The sequence below is a fragment of the Antrostomus carolinensis genome, unplaced genomic scaffold (genome assembly GCF_000700745.2).
Source record: "Antrostomus carolinensis isolate BGI_N321 unplaced genomic scaffold, ASM70074v2 scaffold4441, whole genome shotgun sequence".
Taxonomy (NCBI): Eukaryota; Metazoa; Chordata; class Aves; order Caprimulgiformes; family Caprimulgidae; genus Antrostomus; species Antrostomus carolinensis.
Window position 1 is genome coordinate 108,707 of NW_010291849.1, and position 25,147 is coordinate 133,853.

General features: G+C 38.7%; 1 protein-coding gene across 2 annotated transcripts in view; it reads right to left on the reverse strand.

Moving 5' to 3' along the window:
• SLAIN1 (SLAIN motif family member 1) overlaps positions 1–22,698 on the reverse strand; it is a 52,231-nt gene extending 29,533 nt beyond the window's left edge. Inside the window, exon 1 of one of the 2 annotated variants that reach the window (XM_010176742.1) lies at positions 22,562–22,698. The gene's annotated coding sequence lies outside the window, so the exon portion shown is untranslated. The remainder of the gene's footprint in view (positions 1–22,561) is intronic. The other variant, XM_010176741.1, reaches the window with a different exon arrangement.
• Between the last annotated feature and the right edge of the window lie 2,449 nt (positions 22,699–25,147).

Sequence of the window (25,147 nt, forward strand, 5' to 3'; positions counted from 1 at the left end):
TGCTGAATACTATTGTATAGTGACCATATCGACTTTTCAAGTAGCACACTCCTCATTACAGTCCCCCACAGCCATCAGCCATGGCCAGTCATCTCTCCTCATTCCAGTCCCCCACAGCCATCAGCCACGGTCATCTCAAGAGCTTGTTCAGCATGTACATTCTCCTAACCACAGCTGTAGCTCCCTCAGCCATCCAGCTAGTCGTAGAAATTTTACGATCAGCACAGAACTACACTTTATGTTTAATGCACATTGAATCTGTTATTGCCTGAAACCATTTCCCTGCACTGTCATATCCAGCTCACAAAATGCTCTTGGGGCTTGTTTGCTGTTTCTGTCCCTTGATTTCCTAGTCAAGAAAGGCAAATCACCTCCTCTTCTCCAGCTGCAAAGGTAACAGAGAAAACTCCTAAGTGTAGCCTGCACAAGGGGACTCCTTTCAACAGTCAATAAACAGGGGTCTCTGAAATACAGTTTAGAGAACATCCTTACCCTTGAACTTCCGTAATTACCCTACAACAACTGAACAAGTATATATGCCAACATTTTTCTTTGGTTTTGGTTTTCTACACTAAATCCTATGGCTTCTCAAGCTACTGAGAAACTATGTAACAATGAAATGTCCTAATTTGGTTCTTTCGCAATAATGTCATTTTGCTACAAAATTCTAAGTTTTCACAGCAGTTTTACTAGTCAATATACAGGATTGCCATGTACAGTAAAAAAAGAATAAATACTTGTGCCACTTTAAAATAATAAAGAGCAATCAAGCTCAGCTTCAAATGTCTAATGAAAACAACTGTTGTTATAGTTTGGACACACAGTGATAGATCCGGAGGAGCTGAGAAAATTAATAAAGATTGCCCACTCTAAGCCTAGGAAATCTGAAAAATATTGTTAGTTTTAAGAGTCTGTGAGAACTGGGAGTACCTGAAAAGGTTTGTTTCCCAATTCATTCACATATAGCAAGTCCTTTTTGAAAAATGATATAAAAGGATCTAGTATTAGTGTAGAATGAGAAAGAAGTTCAGTTGGTATGCACTGGTATACAAATGCTGGGTATATAGAACTGCAACAATTCATATACCTCAGGAGCTGCCCCAGCAAAAATAGCACAGACCTTTTTTTAAAGGTACAATCAGAAAGCCTATCTAAATTGCAGTAGTTTCTAGGACTTTCAGCTAGCACAACAAAGCAGTGCAATCAGCAGTGATGTCTGGGAATACTGCAATTGGTGAAAAAACGTAAATCTAAGAAAGATTCGGGAATGGTTCTCTTTGTCAGGCATATTCCAGCTGTGCCAATGATAACCTATCAGTGTGAGCAGGGAAGATTTATATCTTCTTCAAAACAGACGCACAACTACTCTATTTCAACATAATTCAGTGAAAGGCTGACCTGAAAATTGTCTTTGGCCACGTTACATAGTGGAAAAATGACAACGCTGCTTTCCAACTGCAGTGTGCTGAAGGGCAGAGAGACACTAACCACCATCCTCTGACCCAACTTTGTCATAAAAATTATTTTATGACATCCAAGTATTCAAAAGACTAGATAGGAAATGGAATTGAGAGGTATAAGCTAATCTTACAAAAATGGATACTGTGCCTTAGCTATGTGCTTTGGGGTTTCTGTGTTGTTTTGGTTTTGTTTAACTTGCCTTTTTTTTTTAAGGCAAACTTTTTACTGAACAGCTACATAAACAGACAAGCACAGAGACTTTGTGAAAAATTTAATTGTCTCAGCATTCATTTTCAGTCTGTGTGCACAACTCTTCCCACATTGTCCAAAAGCAAATTTTCAGAGCAGAGGTAAGAGCTAAACTTGGCTTCCCAGCATCCCTTCCTTGAGAAACTGGACAAATATTATGCTAGGGCATTGCACCCTAGGCATGACCTACAGCCCAAATATCTGTTCCTTCCCCAGCTCCCATATTCAGCAACTGCCATTTTATATAAACTGTCAGTCTGATGCATTTTCATTCTGTTTGGCATATTCCTAACAAGAACTCATGAGCATACAAGTGCTCACATTTCATCTGGTTTGAGAGAAGATACACCTTTTCTGAGCAGAAGACTCATTCTCGTGTATTACTATATAAGGTAACCTGGAACAAAATATATAGCCCTAGATTCTTCTGCCAAACTATCAGCATTTCATTCATTAAGGAGAGTGTTTACCCCACTGAATTTTAGGATCCTTCAAATAAGGAATTAGGAGCCTTCAAAAACAAGGAATTCCCCCAAAGGACATGGTGAATACAAAAATTTATGTGAGGATACCACACAAAATTCACAGAAGAAGAATCCACCAAAGGTTAGTAAATCCCATCTAAATCAGAGTTCACATCTGGTTCAGCCTCTGAACTGGAAATACACCTGGGAGGGTGTCATGGCAGGCATGTATGCTGTTTCCCCATGTTCTCACTCTCTTCCAGTATCTATTTATGGTGCTATCAGATGCAGGCTCCTGTGTCACAGAGACACAATAAAGGTGCTCATGTATAGACCTTGAAGGCTGACCTAGTCAGTGGGATGCAATATACTCCAAAGAGAAAGGACAGGGCACGATTCACTTCACCTCCCCTTTAAAAGGACACAAGCTGTGCCTGGTTTAGATACAGATCTCTGCATATATTCAAAGAAAATTCACTCTGACAACATTCATTACAGGAAACAATAAACAGAGCTTAAAAATAGATTTCAGAGACTGTCTTCAATTTTCCCCTGTTCTAAGGAATTGAAAAAAAACAACTTTTGCAGCGCTAGAGCACTGCAATGCTTGCAGCCATCCTACTGAAACAGCTGCAGATATCCAGTTAGAAGTTGATGAACATCGTTCTCAGCAGCAGTTCCAGCTGAAAGGGGAACCCTTGCTACCTTCCTACAGGTTAATGCTTTAACCCAGCCCTCCCCATGCCATACTCACAGCTGTACCAGTACACTGCACCAGCAAGTACAACCGTCCTTGCAAGACTTCACACTACATCAGATCAATTATCCAATCTGTATTAAAAAGATCTTTTTGTTAATTTATGTCTTTTAAACAAGGAAGAGTATCAATCCCCTTCACCAGGAGGATGGAACTCAGTTATACCAGGGCATTTAAGGGAGATGGAGAAGCAGAAAACAGCAGCAGGAAGGTGGGGCTGCCAAAGCCAACAAAGCCTCCAATTGGCAACAAAAAAGGGAACAAAAGGGTAATTACCTTACAATGTCACTCAAAGGGTAAAAATCTACCATCATGATGTGCAGACAATGCACATAAGGCCACAGAAGCATCTTCCTCCAACTCCTGCCATGCCAGATGGACAGACCTCCTGCCTTCACCTGTTCTGGCTGTAAACTATCAGGTCTCTGGTTAAGCTCATCCAGCATGTACTGACTGAAACGGGCAAGGAAACCACCATCTAATCGTCTCAGCTAGTCAGTCTGAAGGGGAAGCAACCTCTGTAGGCACAAATGAAGTTAGAACAGGACATATAACCCTGGAAAGAGAAAGCGGGTTACACAAAAGAAGTGTGGCCAGCAGGTCGAGGGAGGCGATTCTAGCCCTCTACTCCATTCTGCTGATTTCTCACCTGAAGTACTGTGTCCAGCTCTGGAGTCCTCAGCAGAAGACAGACATGGACCTGCTGGATCAGGTCCAGAGGACGGCCACAACAATGATCAGAGGGACGGAACAACACCTCTCCTATGAAAAAAGGCTGAGAGAGTTGGAGTTGTTCAGCCTGGAGAAAAGAAGGCTCCAGGGAGACCTTATTGTGGCCTTTCAATACTCAAAGGGGGCCCATAAGAAAGATGAGGACAAACTTTTTAGCAGGGTGTCTAGCGATAGGACAAGGGATAATGGTTTTAAACTAAAAGAAGGTAGATTTAGACTATATAGCAGGAAGAAATTTTTTATGATGGTGGTGGTGAAACACTGGAACAGGTTGCCCAGAGAGGTGGTAGAAGCCCCATCCCTGGAAACATCCAAGGTCAGGCTGGACGGGGCTGTGAACAACCTGATCTAGTTGAAGATGTCTCTGCTCACTGCAGGGGGGTTGGACTACATGACCTTTAAAGGTTCCTTCCAACCCAAACCATTCTACAATTCCTGTGTAAAGGGATGAGAGGAAGACTCAACCACAGCACTTAAGACCACCTTATTCCAAATTTAGTGGATCCACAAGAGACTTTTACGTTTGTTTATACCATACAGCAGAGCAGAGTGTTCAAGAACCCTGAAGAGGCTCTATGGAGGGCTGGTGCATCTACCTGGAGAAAGGTAGAACTATGGCAAGAAAACAGCATTGCTTCCACAATCAGCACAGCTTCACTAGCAGCTACCTGCATGCAGCCTGGTAAGTATAACTAATTGGGCCTCAAATGGTTTAAATAACCTTGCAGTAAGCTCCACACCATACTAACTCACAACCAGTGGCTTCACTCCTCTAATGTGAAACAGGTGTCTTCACACAGACATTGCTATTGTAGTCTACAGCATGGAAAAGCATTACATTTAAGCAGAGCTGTGTCAGAAGTCATGACTCACACACCACTTCAACATCGTCTGAGCGTCATGATCAGCATGAATCACATACTACTCACTGCCTGTTAATCCAAAGGGAAAACATTTTGACTGGCACAATTTCTTAAATAGTTTACATTTTCCTTTGCAAAATGCAGGTCTATCATTGATTACACACACATTAACCTTACTGTTGTGAAAGAGACACTCATTCTCTTCCATCATCATAAGCAAAATCTGAACTCTCATCCTCATTGCATAAGCATTGTGAAACTCATCCCAACCTTATTTTCCTTCTTTAATTAACTACCTCTGGTAACTGCTTTGCCTGTATTTTAGTGACAGCATGATACAGCAAAATCCCACAGAGTACTGTGGGAAGCATATTTTGCAATCACTCAGCACTGGTTTAAATGCACTGTTTGCCACAATATCCCACAAATAGTAAAAACCAACTGAATTTTGAATGGAAAACCATATTTTTGTCTTTTTCTTTAAATGCTGGCTCTCAGGTCTGAAGCATCTCCCAGATCTGAGAAATAGCATGCCTGGGTCTCAGGACATCTCTTTACTGCCTACTGTTTGCAAAGCCCTCGCAACCTTTGTCTGTCATATAGCGCACACCTTTTCAATCCAGTGGACATGTGTTCTGCAGATCAGTATGACATTCTCTCCAGGTCTGCAGAAGTCAAGGCAGCATCTGCAGAGAAGCAGCAGTGAGACGTATGCAGCTGCAGGAGCCAACTCCACAGTCTCCATAATTCAACACTCACAGCATCCTCATTGAGGTGCTTGCCCAGGATGCAGCTTTCACACAGCGAAGTGCTGGTGACCAGCAGTTTGATAGCTACTGTGCTAGGTTACTAACACCATAGTTTTGTGGAGCGTGGCATTATCAAAAGTAGAAGGAGGACATAAATCTGTTTTCTCTGACTCCAAACTGCCATACTGTCCTCATCTCTCAGAGAGGTGCCTTTAACTGTAATGGGGTCAACAACATATGCTCATGGGGGTGGGGGGGGAGGGGGGTGCAGTCTTGGCAACCCCACCTGAAATCAGGTTATTTGTAGGGTTTGTATTTTACAGCTGTCCCTGTGCAAAGGTTATATACAGCTACAGAGTGATGACCAGAACATACACAGTTAATTATTTCCTATTTATGTATAAAATGTGTCATTATATCACAAATTTTCAGGTCTGCTGTAAAGAAACAAAGCAAGCTTGATGTCTAAAGCCAGGCAGATAATCTAATCAAGATATCCAACAAAAATGCTAATTATACTGCCTTAACCAGGCAAGGAGGCAGAAATTCCTTGTGCCTCAGAAGTAGCACTTGCTGTGCCAGTAACAAATCACAACGATGGGTCATTCCACTTTGAGCTGGAGAGTAGTTACCAGAGCTTCTATTTTGAAAGACTCTACAAACCACTTTACAGAAAGGAGCTGGGGAGCTCTACAAGCCTTCCTGGGCATGTCCCCTGGGCCATGCTGAACCCTTTAACTCACCACCCTCACTAGCTCAGATTCTGGATCAATGAAGAAAGAAACCTACTATCATATATAAGCTTAATAATGCATGTTGGGGCAGTGGTTTGCTTATAAGATGGGCCCATGATCATAAATCTGTGCACTTCAGTGAGCACTTAATCATCCTAAAAAGTATCTGGTGGCAAAGTTGACTTAAGAAAAATCTGGCCTGCAACTCCTTTGGACATGGTTATCTATTATTCAGGAGTAGGCTTTCAAGCTAGTAATCCATCTGGTACATACACTGTGTGTGCAACTCTTGCTATAGATCCTTCTCCTCCCCAGCCACACAGCTCTGTCCCAGGGGACTACCCTTACGTGTGGAGTTTGCCTCCATATCCAAGGGGAAGGCGAAGCCATTTCACACCCCCTATTCACACGGGAGATGCATCCACCCTTGTACATGTCATGTAGGTGCAGTGACAATCTTTTTCATTTGCAGTAAAAGCTGCTAAAGGTAAATTAATTTTTGGACAGTTCTCTGTCAGATTATTCCTTGAACTAGTACTTATGATAATTATGATTTTCTAGGGCATCCCTCTTGCAGCTAAAAGATACTTGTTTTCCCAAACCAGTCTATTCCACACATCCACTCAATTCTTTGAATTACTTAAAGACCAAGTAAGCCTGTTGGTGCAGGGGTATTTTGCCAATACAGTATAGTAGGACCTGTAAATTAGTCATATACCGAGGAAATTTGTTCCTTATATCAACACTCTACAAAAATTGCCATGAACTAAAGAAGTTATTTGATATAACTTCTTTATACTTTTCCTTGTATATACAAGGAAAACTTTCCAGAACAAGCATGGATATACCAGGGACTTCTGCCAAAGCAGTCTTTTCAAATTTTTGATGAACAGAACTATGCTGCATTCAGGTCTCCAGCACAGACCTGACCTTCCCAACGCCTGTACCACAGCAAGAATACCATGTGTAGCTCTAATGTGCATCAGAAGAACCCTATGGCATCTAGGCAAGCTTTGCAAAGTCCTCCTCAAGCAAAAGCTCTGACTACAGGGAATCAAGCTCCAGATTTTAAGCAGTTTTGCATTGATCACTGCCAGCCAAATCAAGAGCATGAACTTACTGTATTTTCAAGCATGTGGGAACCAATAAATACTGAAGCTTATCATATTTTTAACCTCAAATACAAAGCAGAAGACTCCTCTCAAAGCCATTTGACATGCACCCCAAAAAGCATACAATTATTAGGCAAAATATCTTAAGGAGCTAACATAAGGACAATGCAGAAACCACAATAAAGTCAGTTAAAGACTTTCAGTGATTTCAATAGGTTTTGGATCAACATGGTCTTTTTGCTACTACAATGCTACTACTGTAACTTTTCTACTACTTCTATCTAATACATGAGATGTAATTACAAATACTATTTATTTTCTACTACTGTAACTTTTCTACTACTTCTAACACATGAGATGTAATTACAAATACTATTTATTTAGTTACCTCCCTTCCCACCATAAGACTGAAGACACATCACTTGATTCTTGTCTCAGGCTAATTTTACAGTGGTGGAAGGCCAGCTTCCAACAGAATTAATTCCAGTTTACCACAGCATAAGTAAAGGCTGCAAATTAATTTTGTTTGACAACTAAAAATTCTTACAAAAGCTATGATACAGAAGCCAATCTGAATTTTTGCCATACAGAAGGGGAGAGGCAGAGGAAGAATATTTTGCGAAATGCAGCACATCCTCTGTCTTTAATAAACTCTGTGGTCTCTATTCACCTCAAATAATTTTCAATGTTCAAATTTGACCTCCAGTCCTACCAAACTAACTGTGCTCCTCTCTATCCCTCTCTGTCACTGGAGGAAGACAGATCTCATGCTCTGAAGATGTCTCTCTTTTTCAACTAGTCTCTGATTTCAAGCCTGAAATTTGAGAAGGCTTAAACAAGGTAGTATGAACCTTATCTTGAAAGCACTTACAGCATGTTTAACACACAGAAACATATAAGATAGCTAGAGAAGATGTGACCTGAAAATTGAAATACAAAGAGTATCACGACATTCATTCAAGTTGGATCCAACTGACAGCTATACTGATGTATATCATCCATGTGGCATATAGGAGCTAGGCTGTTTGATGTGCCTCTGTATGGTGTAGACAGGTTGCATGCATTGACAGGATCACCTCTTAGGGTTCACTTATGTTTTGGTAACACAACAAGGAGGGGTGAGCTCTTCCGTGTGCCTGTATATGTTCTGTATACAAGTGCACCCTTTAAGGCTACTAAGAACATAAGAAGCTTTTATCGTCAGCAAGCTGCTTTCTACACAGCAAAAAAGTAGAAGTCTCATGCATTTTCTTAACTTCAGTCTGAGAAGGAGGCCTGTTTTAAACCAGTTAACCTAACAGGGCTTCTTTGTTTAGAAATGTATCTCCCTAATCTCTTGCAAATGTACATTAGATGTCTCCAGTTCAAACAGCCAAAAGCAGTTTTAAAACCCAACACAGTGCATCTACGCTTTTGCAAACGTTGTTTTCATCCCTTAGAGAACAACAGCTGCTTTGTGATCTCTTTAGTCTTTGAGTCTTTGTACTAGTAGGTCTAAGATAGTCAGTGTCATTGTATTTATCTTCCTGTGCATTCAGTACAGAAGCTGAGTCACTGCAATCACAGCAGTCCCACAGAACTCTGCCCAACAGGCTTCCTTTCTGTAGCTTTGGTCTCAGGAGCTGAATACAAGACTGCAGGAGACAGTAGTAACAGTGACATTCCAGGAAAAAAAAAAAAAACAAACAAAAAACCACATAAATTAAAACTCTTCACAAACATGTAATAATTAGGGCAAATATTCAACCACAGTGTAATTTTTTTTTTTTTTTTAAATAAATGTTGAAAGAATTATTTTAGGGACAAAACTAGATTTTTTTCATATAGATTTCAAGAAGGGCTCGGCTGCCATTCGCAAAATGGAGGAAAATGAAGGCTGCCTTTGCCCTTTCACTCTAAGTCCACACTTAGGGGATTCCTCTAGGATGAGGAGCAAGGCCACTTAACCCTCCTCTGCTTGATTTAAAGAACAGGTATTACTTCAACTCCTCCCTCAGATCAGAGTTCAGCTACTATACAAGGTGATCTCACATTCTAACGCTTAAGATGTCCTGTTCCTGTAGTCTATTCATTGGACGAGAGGTAAAACAAACAAAAAAAAAGACTAACTATTATCTAGTGGTAAGTGCACTACTTCAGAGAAGGTAGGTTTTGCTCCAGTTAATAAGAGAACTTCATTTCCACACAGGACATACAACAGTTCTCCTAAGTGGACATGTACTATACTGCTAAACAGATATGCTAGCAACAATTCAAATCCAAGATGTATTTTTTTTTTTACTCAGGAGAACAGGTGACTGTAGGAAAAATATAGCTAATTATGCTTCCCAAGTTTAAAATTTCTGATAGCATACATATTCTTTTTTTTCTTTTGTACATTGCCATCTGCAATAGAGGTAAGCATAACAGGTAAGGAACCTGTTCTGTAAATAACAGACTCCTAGAAGGACAATTTCCCTTCCTTCTCTTAACAGTGTAGGATAATAATTACATACCAGCTGGAATCCAAATATAAGTGTCTGCTGGGATATCACTTTCTTGATCATTTATCATAATGTGAAAAAGATTAAGTAATTCAAATGTTAACCCTAAACTGGGGTTTTTTCCTCACCTTACCAGTTAGTCCCAAATTTACCCTACATCCAAAAAACTCCCTTTAACACATTATAGCTTTCACTACAACTGTATCTACTTGCCATCTTCATTTACAGGTTAAACATCTGGCAAGTGGATATTGCAAGGGAACTTCTGTCTACAGCTTCTGACTCTGACACCCTGTTCCAAGATGCCACATTCCTTTTTCTTTGCACAATTATACCTCTGCCTATATTGAATCAGACTGGAACAGCTAAAAGTTAGTCTGAAATTGAGGTCAAAAGCAGCACTACCCTCCAGGACCCCTGTGGCTTTTTGGATAAATATAGCAGGCATCACCGTTAAGTGCTTATTACGAGAAAGTGTTAACACTATTACACAAAGCAGAGAAAAGATACAGAACACTTCAAAAATAAAAGATACTGTAAAATAGGTTTTTCATACTTCTAAAATGCTGAACTGGGGAAAATGTCACAAAAGTTTAGGATTAAGAAAAGTTCTAATAGAGGTTTAAGTTACTGCTAAGTATAATAAAGTATTCAGAATACATATCCTTATGTAGAATTAAGGTTCAACACAAACCTGAAGTCACATTAAGAAGCACTAACCAGATCGTTATTTTGAGAAAAATGGGTAAAATGACATACAGATATTTGATACAGATATCATTACCATTACTGTCATATGGGTCAGGGCTTCTGCAACAACAATTTTTAGCCTGGAGAGGCTAGTCTCTTCAGACTCCTTAGAAAAAGACTGATTTCTGCTGGCACTAACTCAGAGCACATTCCTAAATTTAAGCTCCTCGAGGGTGATTTCAGACATCTCGAGAGAGACTCCCTAAGTAAACTTGGCCTTGCGAGTACCTCCCAGAGGTAGCTACACCACAGTGAGAACTGCACAAACATTTAACAGACAGGTAATCCTTACTACTTGCAAATAAGGAACATAGGTGCAAGATGACAGATAAGAGAGGAGTACAGCATTATCAACCAAGAGTACAACAGGGAAAACATGAGAATGGCACAAAAGTCAAAGTACAGAAGTTGCAGAAGCACCATCAACACAATTAACACTGCTGCAATATCCTTCTGCCCACGTCTTACTTCTCAGAATAAAAGGCACTTTACAGTATCTTTTAAGCATCTTCACCATCAAAACTAGTCACATCCACAGTAAGCAGAAACAGGCTTGGACGAAGTTTGAGATTCAAGCTACTCCTTAAAAGAAATTTGTTTCTTCCAAATATGTTAGATTTATCAGTACCCACACAGGTCAAAAAAATATCAAAATGGTTTTTTGGACTGAGTCCAAGACAACAAGAACATATGTGACTATTTACAAAATGATTTTTTTTTTATTTATAACTAAAGATCCATTCGTGACTACAGTGAAGTATTTCACACCCTGTGTTTCAAAAGACATTAAGAAATAAGTATGAGGCACTCAACATTGGCTATATGACTACGACACATGAAGCAGAAATGACAAAAAAGAAAACTGGTGACACCACAGAAGAACAGGTTGAAGCAGTGATTGCCTCCATCACTACATCTTGTCCTATTTCATGCTGGCCTACAAATCGCTCTCTCCCCTGACTTTTCTATGGGTTGAGAAGGAGGAACAAAGAACATTGAGAAGGTTTGCTAGTGTTTCACAGAGCTACTTGAAGGACATGCTGGACTTACAGGAAGAAAGTATCTTAAGGTGTTAGGATGCTGAGCCCTGTCCTCTGTATTTGCAGGCAACAACAGAACAGATGACCAAGCTGCTATCACCCACACAACCGCAGGCCATAAAATCCTTCCCTGCACCCGTAACAGACTTAAGACATGTTATGAAGAAAAAACTGCCCACAGCCAAAAACCACAAATACATCAAGTGCCAAATAACTCAAAAATATTTTTTTTTTAAAAAAGCTACCAGTCAGATGCTAATTCTTAAGACTTAATGCTCAATCCTACTCTTTTACTAATGCTATACTGTGGTAGTACCTTGAACCCAATGAAACTGGAAGTGACATTATATGAGCCACTCCTGAAGCATAAAACAAACAACAGCTCCTTGTCCTAACAGCTAGCTTTCATTTCTGACACAAATCTTTACACGGCTTTCAAGTGATTTTAAAAGAAGTGGCAAGCAGTTAATGCTACTTAAAGTCTGTTCACATGCTAAAAATATGCAAGTGCAAGTTCTCTCGCACGACTTTTCTTATGTGCTGATAACTTTTCAATGACATGATAGCATCAATATAATGCACATACTGAATTTCATCATACGCAATTCTAAATGGAAAAGACAAAATAATGAATACATATTGCTGTCTGACGCATGAAAAACCTCGAGAGCCATATGCCAACATGCTAATAATTTTAAAGCCATAGCCTGAAGCTACATCCAGAATTAATTAGGAAAGAAATATAAATTTTCCTTTCAAAACTCTTGAAGTACTTCCATCAAATTAATAGGTTATCTGTTAAAGTCATCTGCAATATTAATACATGTATTAAAGAAATTAATTTCATTAGCAATAAAAACAATGTTTATTACAAAATTTAACACACTAACACATACATTTCTAAGGAGAAAAAGAAACCAACTTTCTCTCACAGGATTGTTTCAGGCATTCATCGCTATACCACAGACTTTTCCTCTGAGTATCTACAATGTCCACAAGTAAGTCTTGCATCTAAGCTCTGATTGCACGCAATGGTGATCTACAGCTCAACTCAGCAGCCTACACATAGGCACCTTGTGCCATTTCGACAATTGGTCAGGACATTTCAAAGGCATCAGAGCCACGTGTAAACACCTAGTCCTGTCTTTCTGTTGGCTATAATTCCAGCAGTGTCTTGGTAACCCCCCCTGTGACATCATGTGAGGTAGAGATTACCTAAGTAACAGGACCAGAAATACCAAAACTGAGTACAAATGTAGCAAAACTGGGACCAATAGGGAAAACAAATTAAGGACAGGTTGCTTATTCAGAAAGACACAAGGGCAAAGAAAGTGAGAGATCATGATGAATGGGCATCAGCAATGAGAGAAGGGAGAATGAGGAGCCAGCCATGTGCAAACACATTGCTGGTCAGGCCACCGGTGTGAGCCAGCCCTGCACCTGATCAGTCTCTTTCTACTTCTTAATGAACATTTCTCCTAACTATTTTTCTGCAGAAAGGGTGGTCCCTGTGCCACATGCAAGTGTGCAAATGCACACGCATGTGAGAGAGATTACAGCAAACTACAAACCACACTAGCCAGTGAGCAGGACACGAGCTCTGGGAACCTGCTATTGAGCAACTACAGGGCTACAGGCTTGACCCTGCAGGGACTTTAACTCTAGGCCAGATAACAGAGGTCCATATGAGTATGCATGTGAGATGCCAATAAACATCATTTCAGACTAGCCAACGAACAGGACCAGAGCTTTGGGGGCAGGAGACCTCAGGGACAACGCTAGGAGTCAGCTAGCAGATAGTGGGGGTCTGGGGCCCAAGACTGGAGGGGCTGTAGGCATGGGCAGGTACCCAAGATACTTAAATGGAGTGTGCACGTACAACGGGCTGGACCTGGGAACAGGGAACTGCAGCAGCATCACATCTAGTGGGCCAGAAAGGAGGAATCTCCTGGGTCTGAGACTCCAACAACTTCAGCTCTGGAGAAATGGATTGTTGCTCTCCCTTGTGTCTTGAAGTCCACTAGATTTGGCCACTCTAAACATACCTCATATGTTTAGACAGCTTCATTTAAATACCTGCAGTCTGGAGCAGAGCCCACCCTTCAGCACAAAACAGAAGGAGCATGATCCAATTGTCTAAAATCAGAATGTAATGATATCTGAGGTGCTCCAGCTGGTTTAGATGAGCGAGGTTATTGTACATACTCATATGTCCCATCTGGATATCTCAAGGACCCAAGAGCATGTCAAATTACACTTTCTTAAGATAAATGAATCATGGACAAAGTAACTGTGCTATTAAATTAGATATACCAGACACACGCCTAAAATGACATGGAATAAAACTGGGCCATACCATGTTCTATGAATTCACATAATAAATACCTGAGACCCAAGGACAAGGCATTTAGAGTCAGATACAACAGGAACAGTTCCATGTCTGGCTCTGGTAACTGAGACACACACACACAAATATTTCCAGGGGAGATTCAATTACCCAGATTTTCCTCTGTGATTCAGATGCAACACAGAGCAATACCCCATGTATCTTATTTAAGACTAGCAGACACATAGTATAGTATTTACACCAAGTATTTCACCAGCATAGGGACTCTGGCACAATGTTGTTGTTTCCAGCTACCACAGAAAGATTCAATTCAGCTACCAGTATGTGAAAACACCAAAAAAGCCCTACCCAAGTGTCTTGTACATCCCCATTTGGAGAATGAACTTAGGCAACTAAGCAAATCATTACAAGCAAGGTTTTAAGTGCCATGACTGAAGAAACAGGAGAAAATGAGAAACCACCTCTGAATAAACAACAACAACAAAAAAAAGGTATCAGAGCTATTCTTGCAAGATGCAGAGAGTATCCAAGACTTGTTAAAAGTATAAAGGAATACTGTCATCTAATTCCTTCCAATGTTATGTACTACCCAAATTATTTTTCTAATTAGTGGAGAGTAATTAGTATCTCCAGACTAAGTTCAGACAACAACAACAATGGAGCAAGACAGGTTGGATGAATTGCCCTGTGGCTTCTTCAGAGTCAATGGACAACTAGTTGTTTTTCTAGGTGTCTAACTTTAATTACTAATGTTAGATTAAATTAACTTTTAGTACCAGAGCCTTCTAGTTATTAATGCTTAGCATACTTAGAAACAATTTGTCTTACAGCAGCTGCAGAAAAAAGTAACTGAGAAGAGAAATTAACTGATCTTCTCTCCTATGTGGCAGAGGATACAGCTCAGCCAGTAGAATTTATCTGACTACACGAAGACATCTTCAAAGTCTGACACCTTTACCTTTATGTGCCACCACTTTAGAAATGTACACTTCAAGGTACAAGTAATCTCACCTTAAATTAATATAGCACAGTAGCAAGATCAACATCAGTACTACATAATGAAAACAAGGGAATACAAAAGGAAGCCAGTTTCCTTTCCAAAGGTGGGAAAACTTATTGTTCCGAGTTGGAATGTATTTGCAATGCCCCTCTGCAGCACTGGGGCATACAGGACTGAGTATGTTCAGCCATCAGGTGTACTTCCATGCTTCTGCTTTCAAGAAAAAGGATCCCAAAACAGTGTCATCTTACAGATTTCTCCGGTTTTACAAGGTGGGTACAATCTCAGCTCAGCTAGATTGATAGAATCAGCTTTCAGGTACTTAACATTGCAGAAGTGGTAAGGGTGGTCCAAATTCACCAGTGAACATGATCCAGTATCTCTTGTGTCTTGGTTTATTTAACTTTTTAATTGTGGTAACACAATAAAATAAACCAATAAATAAATAAATCATGTATAAGCTATCCGTTCAATGTAACTTTAAAATAAATTGTTACCCCATATTAGTTTTCTGGAACATCTTGTAGCCAAACACTTCAATTCTAAAATAATATATTCAAAAACATGTTGAAGTCTATTTTGTGATTTATTTTCTTAAGATTCCTTCAAGTTAGTAAAAATGTAATCTTTAAATTGCTGCAAATGCTTTTTAAAACAAGAATTACCTAGGTTTCTGCTTTTTTGCAGAGAAAAGAATTTTTTAGTTTTGCAGGCAGACTTACACTACTTCTCTCCCTCAGTCTTCTCTGAAGAGTGAAGCTTTTAACTAAGTATTCAATTACAGCATTTGATCAAGCCACATTCAAAGACTTTAAGAACAGCTTAGTAACCCCCCACAAAAAGTGAATATTCTACAAGAAAACATTTTCTGTATTTATAAATTTAACAAATATATCCCATCTAGAAGTAAAATTAAGAAAATCCTATTTTAAGGGAGGTTCATGAGAGGAAATTATATAAAGGATTTAGGAATTGATTTTTATAAACTCCTGTATCTCCAGCATTTATACTGATTTATCCTGTCTTTCAATATAAAAAAGGTCAAGAAAATCTGTGAATGCCCAGACCTCACAGATTAGAGGCCTCACAGATTAATCAGTATTCAGATTAGAGTTTACTGACTACATTTAATTATCAGATAAAGTAAAAAAGTTTTATTGTATTACAAGAACTTTTGCACAATCCCTAGGTAAAAGCAAATTACTGGTGTAAATGTTGCATTTCCACAAAATAGGAACAGAGATAAACTGGATGTGGAACACTTGGTAAAGCAAGGGCAGATAATCAACTTCTTTCTAATATATTAAAATGTGAGGTAAAATGCCAAGGAGAAAGATTGTATGGTATATTTACAGGACTATGGATTATATTCCAGAAGTAACCAACCAAAAGATGCTTAGGGGTTATGGCATAACAAAATTTGTCTGAACAAAAGTTTCCCAAAAGATGCAGTGTTATGAAGACAAGAACCAAAGTGCTCCCTGAAAATGAAAATACAGAAAAACATAATACTTCAGTAAAGAAGTTTGTCTGCATTCTGAAATGTTATTCCCAGTTTTCTGTGGACATCAAAAATGGGCAGCGAAAGAAAGTCAGAATGTAAAAACAAAACCTGTAACAATAATCTGGGGACTTGCAAACAACAAGCAAGACACAGACTATCAGGAGCAAAATGAAATGAGAGCTTCAAGAATAGCCCAGTTTTGAAAAGACCCTCTTTTCCATAGAAAAATTATCTTCAGAGGATGAGCTATCAAATGGTCCAAGGTCCATTTATAAAACCTAAGTTTCCTTTTAATTTCTATCCAGAAAAGTAGTTGCATATTTTGGAAACAAAATCAGGGATTAGTACTCTGCTGAATAACACTAATTATGCCTGTATTTTTAGTGTAACTCTCAGGGTTACATTGGGTTGATGTCAGGGTTATAGTAGTAGTTGATGCCACTTCTATTGCTTTTAGACATACGCTGCATTACAGACTTTGAGCCCATATTGCAAGCATGTTATTCTTTTTTTTAAACAAGCCTACGGAAATTCTCACCTAAAATTTGACAGTGTCTCTAGCTGTTTAACCACTCATGATGATCTGATAATCCCAGCTCAGTAGCTAGTGTGGATTAATAGAACATATTCTAAAACAGGATGGGTATCTTCTCAGTGAAGGTAAGATCCAACACCACCTCTCTACCAACCTTTACATAGACTTTAGAATTCAGCATCTTCTTGTAACCAGAAGAAAATATTTAATTATGAGCTGCACAACAATCAATCTCCAAATATGAAATTAAATTCTTAAATAGTATTTATAATTTAATAAAAATTAGAAGTAATATCTAAGAGTTATATTAAAAAGTCAAGAGAGATCTATGAAATGAATAAAAAGTGAAGTGTCTGATCTTCTGTGCTTTTACTGCCATAAGGGTTTTCAACCAAACACTTCTATCTTGAAGTTTACTTGCAGAGTAGAAATGTCACAGTGCTAGAGAGAACTATGCTGTTTGAAATGCAAGTACAAGCTTCTAGATAGAATATCAAACCCAAGTTTTTCACAGTTGAAATATACAAGTCATCCTCAGCAGCTGTGTTAGAAAATCCAGTGATACTGGCATTTGCAAAACCTGGAAGAACTGCTTGGAATTATGCAGCTGTTACAACAGGTTACTTCAAATGAATGAAATTTAACAGAAAATAACTCCTGTGCATGTATATGTGTGCTCTGAGCACTAAGCTTGTACTGCAGCAGAGGACTGCTATGCATCCTGGCCTATGAGCTGCCACATTCCTTCAAAGGTGCTCAGATGCTGACATAAGTTACAGCTGCTCATCACCTTTTATTTTCAGAAACATATACAGAAAGGAACCAAATCAGTCATGCCACTTCTTTCATTCCTTCTAGAGCTTTAGAAATTTTATTTTTTATGATAGCAACACAATCCAATCATCTGCAAGCTTCGGCACATTATCATTTGCTACCCTAAAAGCATTTTACATAAAACTTTAATCTCCATTACATATGAAAAATAAAGATGAAAAATCTGAATTAAATGTTATTAACCTAGTCCTCAGTTCTATAACTTACATCACTGATGCATCAATGGACAGCAAATAAACTTAAATCTATTTTAGAATAATAAAAAGATCCCACCCTGTACTTGGTGCAGCACTGGATCCTTCTCAAGCATTCAAGATAAAAGCTTCCATCCATTTACTGTATTTTCTGTTTGCTTCTGCTGTCAACAGACTACAGTATAAAAGTTCCATATGACAGCATTTTTTAACAGTTGATGAAATGTATTTTATATCTTAAAGACTTCAAACTAAATTACTTCACTATTAAACCTTTGGAAGGGGAAGAGAATTAGGGACAGAACCTGGCCTCTTCGTGTAAGCAACTTGTTTCATATACAGGTAAAACCTGCTGCCAGGGGCCTTATCAGCCATAAGGGGTTTTTTGTACAGGTAAATAGAATATTGTACTATCAAATTAAATCATTTTTCTGCCCCCCCTCACCCTTCCCCCATTTTTCTTCTGGGTATATGTTTAGACATCAAACTTAATTGACATGTGACCTGGGGATCCAGCATAATAAAGGTTAAAATTTAACTGTTGAGGTTCTTGGGTTTTGTAAAACCATAAGTAACTGGAGAGAAACTACAATAGATTTGTTTCACACCTTATTATCCACAGAGCATTCATCCTGAAGCACATGACTCATTTTAAGGAACGAAGCAGAGTTTTATCTCCAAAGTGTAAATTACTGCAGCCAATTGCAAAACCTGCAGATTTTTGTTGCCTACTCTTTTTAAACACCTGAAGCAGCATTTCTGAATAAGAATTCATCTAAGCCAAACTCTGAATCTAGCCAACACTCCATATTCTCCAAGAAAGAGGAGTGTTCTGTCTGGAAGGCTGAATTGGATGCGATACGCTTTGAAGCCCTGCATAAAAGCTGAGCTCCTACAGACCTGACTCCTTGCTAAGCCTCTTAACTCCTCAGTTATCAACCCACCTCCTCCAGAGGATTTTACAGAATAGAAGCTATATGGGGTATCTTCAGCCAGGGTGTCAGTCAACACTATCTCACTGATTTCAGAGGAGTTATACCCATTGGCACCAGCTAGGAAGTTTACGCATTGCATCGCTCTCTGGTCACTGGGCTTAATACTGACATGTCCCAACATCTCCAAGAATTAGCAAGAAAATACAGAAGCAGCTCCACCACACCATTAAGACTGTGATGTTGATTTGAATTAATCTAAAGATATAAAATAGACAGCAATATTGAAAAACAAATGGACAGGGAACTGACCCTACAGTAGATAGAAAACTGCTGTAAAAAAAAGAAAAAACCACAGCACCAAACCAGAAAGGTTTCAAAGAAAAGATTATTGTAGAAGAACAAAAAGAAAGAAGTGATCCAGGTCAGGTCACAGAGGTAAAAAAACAAAACAAAAAACCAAAACACAAACAAATATTACCTCAACTCTGTAATTGCTCATGGAAAACAGGAACAATTCCAAGCAAAGATCTTATCATAGGTGTTTACATTTAACTTACATCCTTCTTAAAGCTGGTGTGCTTAATCCACAGAAACAGGGCTTGTAATAAGCCTAGTTCGTTATAAACATAAAAGCTTTACCTACTTATTGGTGGACCAGAGGAACGTTTTGAAGCTTATCCAAGTTCTCACAGTGGTTCACAGAAGAACCACCTGCTGGAGACCACCGTTGTGCTTATACCCTTAAAGATTTATGCCTAGATGAAACCTTACTTCCATCATGAAATACTTAAAAGAGACATTTTCACTAGAGAAGAACAGGCTGGTGAGCACAACAAGGTGAAAAGCAAACTAGCATCATCTGAGTGACTCTCCAATCTGAAAGACCAAGTAGTCATTGTATTATTTCATCGCCATAGGATGGCTTGGGCAGTAGTCTCTGACAAGACCTTTAGCCTTGTTATGAGCTATCCTAACGCTGATATTTCAGACAACTGAATACTTTTATGTTAATAAGGATATGATGTAATAAGAAAAATTACACGAGCAGGAATAAATAAGCACAGATTTAAAAATCACAGAAGAGAAGAATTAGTTAAAACTCAGAAAAACAGCCAGACAAAATTTACTTCTTTCAGCTCACAGCTCTTCTCTCTGCGTGCACTCATTCAGATATGCTGACCATGCAGACAAAAATCAATTTTTACTGCTTTTTATTTCTGTGCACACTACAGTGCCTAAAGAGCTATAGCTGTCTAAACTGGATTAATTTTTGGCTAATGCACCATGGACAAAATTACTAAGTGAATTCAACCTATAAGCCATTTCAGAAATCATGGATTGGTACATTATAAATGTTTTTTGACTACACACTTAATAATTCTCAAGTACATCAGTGTTGCCATTGATTCATTGCCAAACATAAAAGGCACGACTGCATTTCAAAATCCCTCTAGAATGCCTTTTCATTCTAGGCTAAAGGGGGAGAATGCTGTTCCACTTAAAAGCACAAAGTTTTAAACTTTAGTACCAGAAGAATGCCATTCTTACTGAGTCACTTTTAAAATTATGCTAAAATGATGTATATGTATTGATACACATATACTTACTGATAGAGTGGACTGCAGAACAAAACCCAGGAAAGTCAGATTACAGAAAGTTTGTTGTACTTTAAAAAAGAATTATTAGATTCTTTTTTACAAATGAATTACAAAAGAATTACAGAAGAGATTACAAAAAAAAAATCTCACATCTGGTTTCAAGACTGAGGAAGAGATAAATATTGTGAAACCAACTTCTACAAAGTTAGGGTAAGAAATATGACATTTGCTTATTACATACTATTTGTAAAGTTATAGGTGATAAAGAAAATCTTTAGACATTTGAGAGTTAATCACGTCTAACTGAATTATTAATTAAAACAGTTTTAGCATAGTATTGCTGAAGAAGAAACATGAGTCCATGTTCCCTCTTTGAACATACTGCTCCCATAATGGATTTTATACCTGGCAGATAATTTCTCCGAAACTTTCTATAGAGTCCATGAAACCCATCACCATGATTAGAACATACAAACCAAAGCAACACATTGTCCACAGAACCCTGTGACATATGTCACTTGCTGTAACTTCTGCACAGAGAGAGACTGAACTGATAACCAGAGTGATTTTCATTTGAAATAATAAATTTGCCTTTCTAATGTCTTTATTGCCTACTAAATTTAAATAACACCTTGTAAGTTATATAGGTCACACACTCCTCTTGCTTGTTTCTACACTCACATTATGGACTTGATTCAGTTGCCCGTACCTAGATATGCTGGCCCATCTGAGAGCCCTCCAGAAGGCCAAGGTATCATCAAAGGAATGGCAGATAAGGCACAGGACCTATGTAAGGTCTGTATCCATCCTGACTGGATGTCAGCCAGGGTAAACAAGGCCATCTCAGATAGCACTAGATGCCTGTGTGGGGCAATCTAAATGGAGTTTCTACGCTGGTATTCAGCTCCAGACTGGGATGCCCTATGCCACACAGATGTACCTTCAGGTGACCAGATGGGAATTGAGTGCCAAGCACCCATTACTGTCAGTGGACTCAAGAGAGCTATTGACTTCATCCTAAGGGCAACACTTACACCTCACCACCTGAGCAGCTCCCCAGGTTCCTCTAACTCCATGGACAGCACTCCCATAGACTGTCAAGCACAGACACCCAGCTTACACTACAGACACCTGAACTCACGAGCCAAATTCCATCCCAAAGCTGTGATGATGACCAACACAGGAACCACAGTTTGTCCCACCTAACTTCAGGCAAATGAGCTCAACTGCGTACTGCATATTGCTAGGACAATAATCATTAATCACTGTAGGATCTTTTATAGTCAATGCAAAGAGACAGATGCCTTCAGAGACTGCTTCAGTTAAATGCTCGATTTTGGATAAGCCTAATCCACAGCTACCCATATCCTCCAAAGCATATAGGAACATGTTCAATCTCTCTCAGTGACAGCTGTAGCTAGCTTATACAACCATATGTTCACACTGTCATTAGCTTTATTTCCTTCTTCTTCCCATGTTGTTCATTTGCTGCTTCTTTCCTAGTGAGTTATAAACATTAAGATAATATCCTACCTTAATCACTTTCCTCAACAACACTTATTACAGTCTTAATGGGATCCTAGATAGTAAAAAAGTAAAAATAATGCTAGTTGATACTTATTTAGAACAAAATTCATCACACCCAGATATAACTCTCCAAGTTCACTGGCACCAAGCCGCCATCAGGTTGATTGAAGCACTTGAGACTACCCAGAGCCCATCAAAGCACTGCTAGCAGTCAAGTTACAGCTCTTCTTGGTCTGTCCTGTACTTAGCAAAGTCCTCATACTACATTAGATGTGGACAAATATGCCTTTAAAAATTTACAGCACCGTGATAATTTTGACTTTATAAAAAACCAAAAGCAGTTTTCCAAATCCCAATAGAGATACCAATAGTAAAGTTAGCATCAAAGATTTCTTGCCAAGAGATCCACTATTTTAAGCAATGGATTAAAACTGCCAAGTTTAAAAGACATGAGTTATTCAGGGGAAGAAAAGGGTAACAAAGGAGGAGAACACTTTAAAAAAAATGCAGTATTAGAAAAAAAAATAAAACAATTGTTAGTATTTATGTCATGGAGGAAGACTTGCATATATAGGGAAAAACTGCACGTCTGCACTGGTAAAGCTTGATAAATTGTGAAAAACATCAAACACAAGTGAAATGCCAGGCGAAAAATGCAACTTACTAGTAAAGAAATTCAAAGAATAAGATTACCTTGTTCCAATCTAAAGCATAGGGAACGTTTTGCAGCCTCTATCTCAGGACTTGGATGATCCAGAACACGCCTGCACCACTGCAGAGGACTCAGTAATTTCTCTTGAGGAGTGAGAGCCTTGGTAGGCAAGACGTACAACCTTAACCAAAATACACACAAATATCAGCAAGATACGCAATACTTAAAAGTTTACTTTTGTATTCTCACTTTCCTGTCCACTAATAATTTCTAACAGTGCAAAGCCCTGCAATATCATAACTAATAACAAGATATTCCAAAGTAGAAGAGTTTGCATTAATTCTCTACAGGTCTGGCAATATCAAAACCAAGTTCAAGCAGATTGCTCAAAATCAAAACTAAGTTCAAGTAGATTTCTCAAAAATCTTTCATCTCATCATTACCACTGTCTGAATTTCAGCACTGCCCAAAGTTCTGATGCATTAGGTGCTGTACATGCACCAAAGGTGCTATCAGTTTTCCCTTTTATGTTTATCATTATTGGAGATTAGATAATTGCAGTATTTTATTTTACATTTAAATCACAATTTCACTGATAGCTATTTCACTTTTACCTATAACAATTTTATCAACTTGTCAGAGTGCTGATTATAAAGTAATTTACACACACAGTATCTTCTTCCAGATGAAGCAAGCATCATACAAGTCAGATTTTTAAAGATTAGAAAATATTTGCTAAGAAACAATAAAAATCCAATTTCGATATTCAATTCCAGCAGAAAAAAATAAATATGCAAGAAAAGCTAGTGCATATGCATTATTCTCAGACAAGAGGAGGCAACTAATCAGATGGTCAACTACATTAGGAAGTTAGGTATCAAGGCAGATTTTATGAGGAAGTTCTTGAAGCTGGGACACGTGTTGCTGCCGTTGCCCTTGCAGATCAGTGGACAGAAGCAGACGCTGGTTCACATGGGAGAGCGCAGATCTCCCAGGACAGGAACTATTCTTGGCTACCAGAGACAGCTCACAGCTCCCTGGCCTGACCACTTCTGACAGATGGGGCTGCAGACAGTCAGAGGCAGACTCTCAGGGACCAGCAAAGCACACCACGGGCTGCAAAGGAACCTGCAGCCCACACAGGGGGTGCAAAAGGCAAAACCAAAAGAAAAAAAAAAAGAAAAAGAAAGGACTGAGCTCCTCAGGGTACCACTAACAGGTAGCAGCCTTTCACCTTCAGGGTTTTGGCTCATCTGCTACCCAAGTCCCTGGAAAGCAACTCTTCTGTGTCAGCTCAATGTTTTGTTGTTTGTTCTTTTTTTTTTTTTTCTTTGAAGTCTATCAGCACTCTCTACCCAGCTCACAATGAATAAATATCCTTGCTGCAATTGCTCTCTCTCTTGGCAATCCCATCAGAGATCAACTATTGAATTTCTCTGAGGAGAGGACTCATTTCCCCCGATTCCTGCAGTGCCTCACTACACATTTAAAAAATGATACTGAGGAAAATGAAAAGGGAAAAAAAAAAAAAAGCTTTCAGCTTTCCTGTTAACCTGCAGAAGTGCTTCAAAAGCTAAACATCTGACTGAGGAATTCTCAGTCATCAGGCATTTGCGTAAAAACCTGAACAGCAAAAAGATGTGTGACTTGTCTGCAAGGATTTTAATTCTACAGTTTTTTGTAACTGCAGTTAAAAAAAAAGGCAAAGGTACTTAAGGCCTAAAATTACTAATCAACAACTAGGATACACATCAGGTTTTGGCTTTCCAGATAGCAGTTTGCTTTAAAGACTGACATGACAAAAACCTCCAAGCAGGTGGCATGCCACAGCTGACCTTTCCTGGAAAACAACAGATTTAACCTTGAACTAAAAGCACCCAACAGCTAAAACAACTCGCTTTTAGCATAATAAACTAGTTAAATCCCTGTTACTAAATTCTTCCTGTGGACACATAACGTATGTGACATCAAGGTAAGTTTTGGCCTCAAAAAGAAGCATTTAGAGTTGTCTCCAGGGGTCAAATCAAATAGGAAATTTTACTAAGTTACATAAAATAACGATGACTTTCTACCACCCTGAAACATAAAAACAGGGCAAATATTTTGTTTAACACAATGGGATCGAACAAATTTTATAGTCCTCCATGTGAAGGCAAGTCAGGGGTTAGGAGTGATGTAAAATTTTACTCAAGTCCAGACTGACAACCCCAAAAGAGCCCTGCGCAGACTAAATGTACACACAATGAAACAACACTGACAAACATTCCCATACAATTTTTTGACAGTTCTCAAAAGCAATGTTCCAAAACTGCAGCATGGTATTATTTGTATCATGAAGCATAAACAAGCAGCATTCAAGAAATATTTATGATATTCAGATTAATTTTTAAATCCTTTTTCTGCTACCAAAAATAAGGATATTTAAATGTACCTCAGCTGCATTACGTTGTATTTCATTCTCAACTGACGTAAACTTCAACTCGATTTACAAACCGACTGCATAAAAAGCTACATTGAAGCTTTGATAGATACCTAAATCAGTTATTTAAATATAGATAATCTATATTTTATTACTGACACTTTAAAACAACTGAGCATCAATTGTGTTTAACATGGCTACGCAGCCA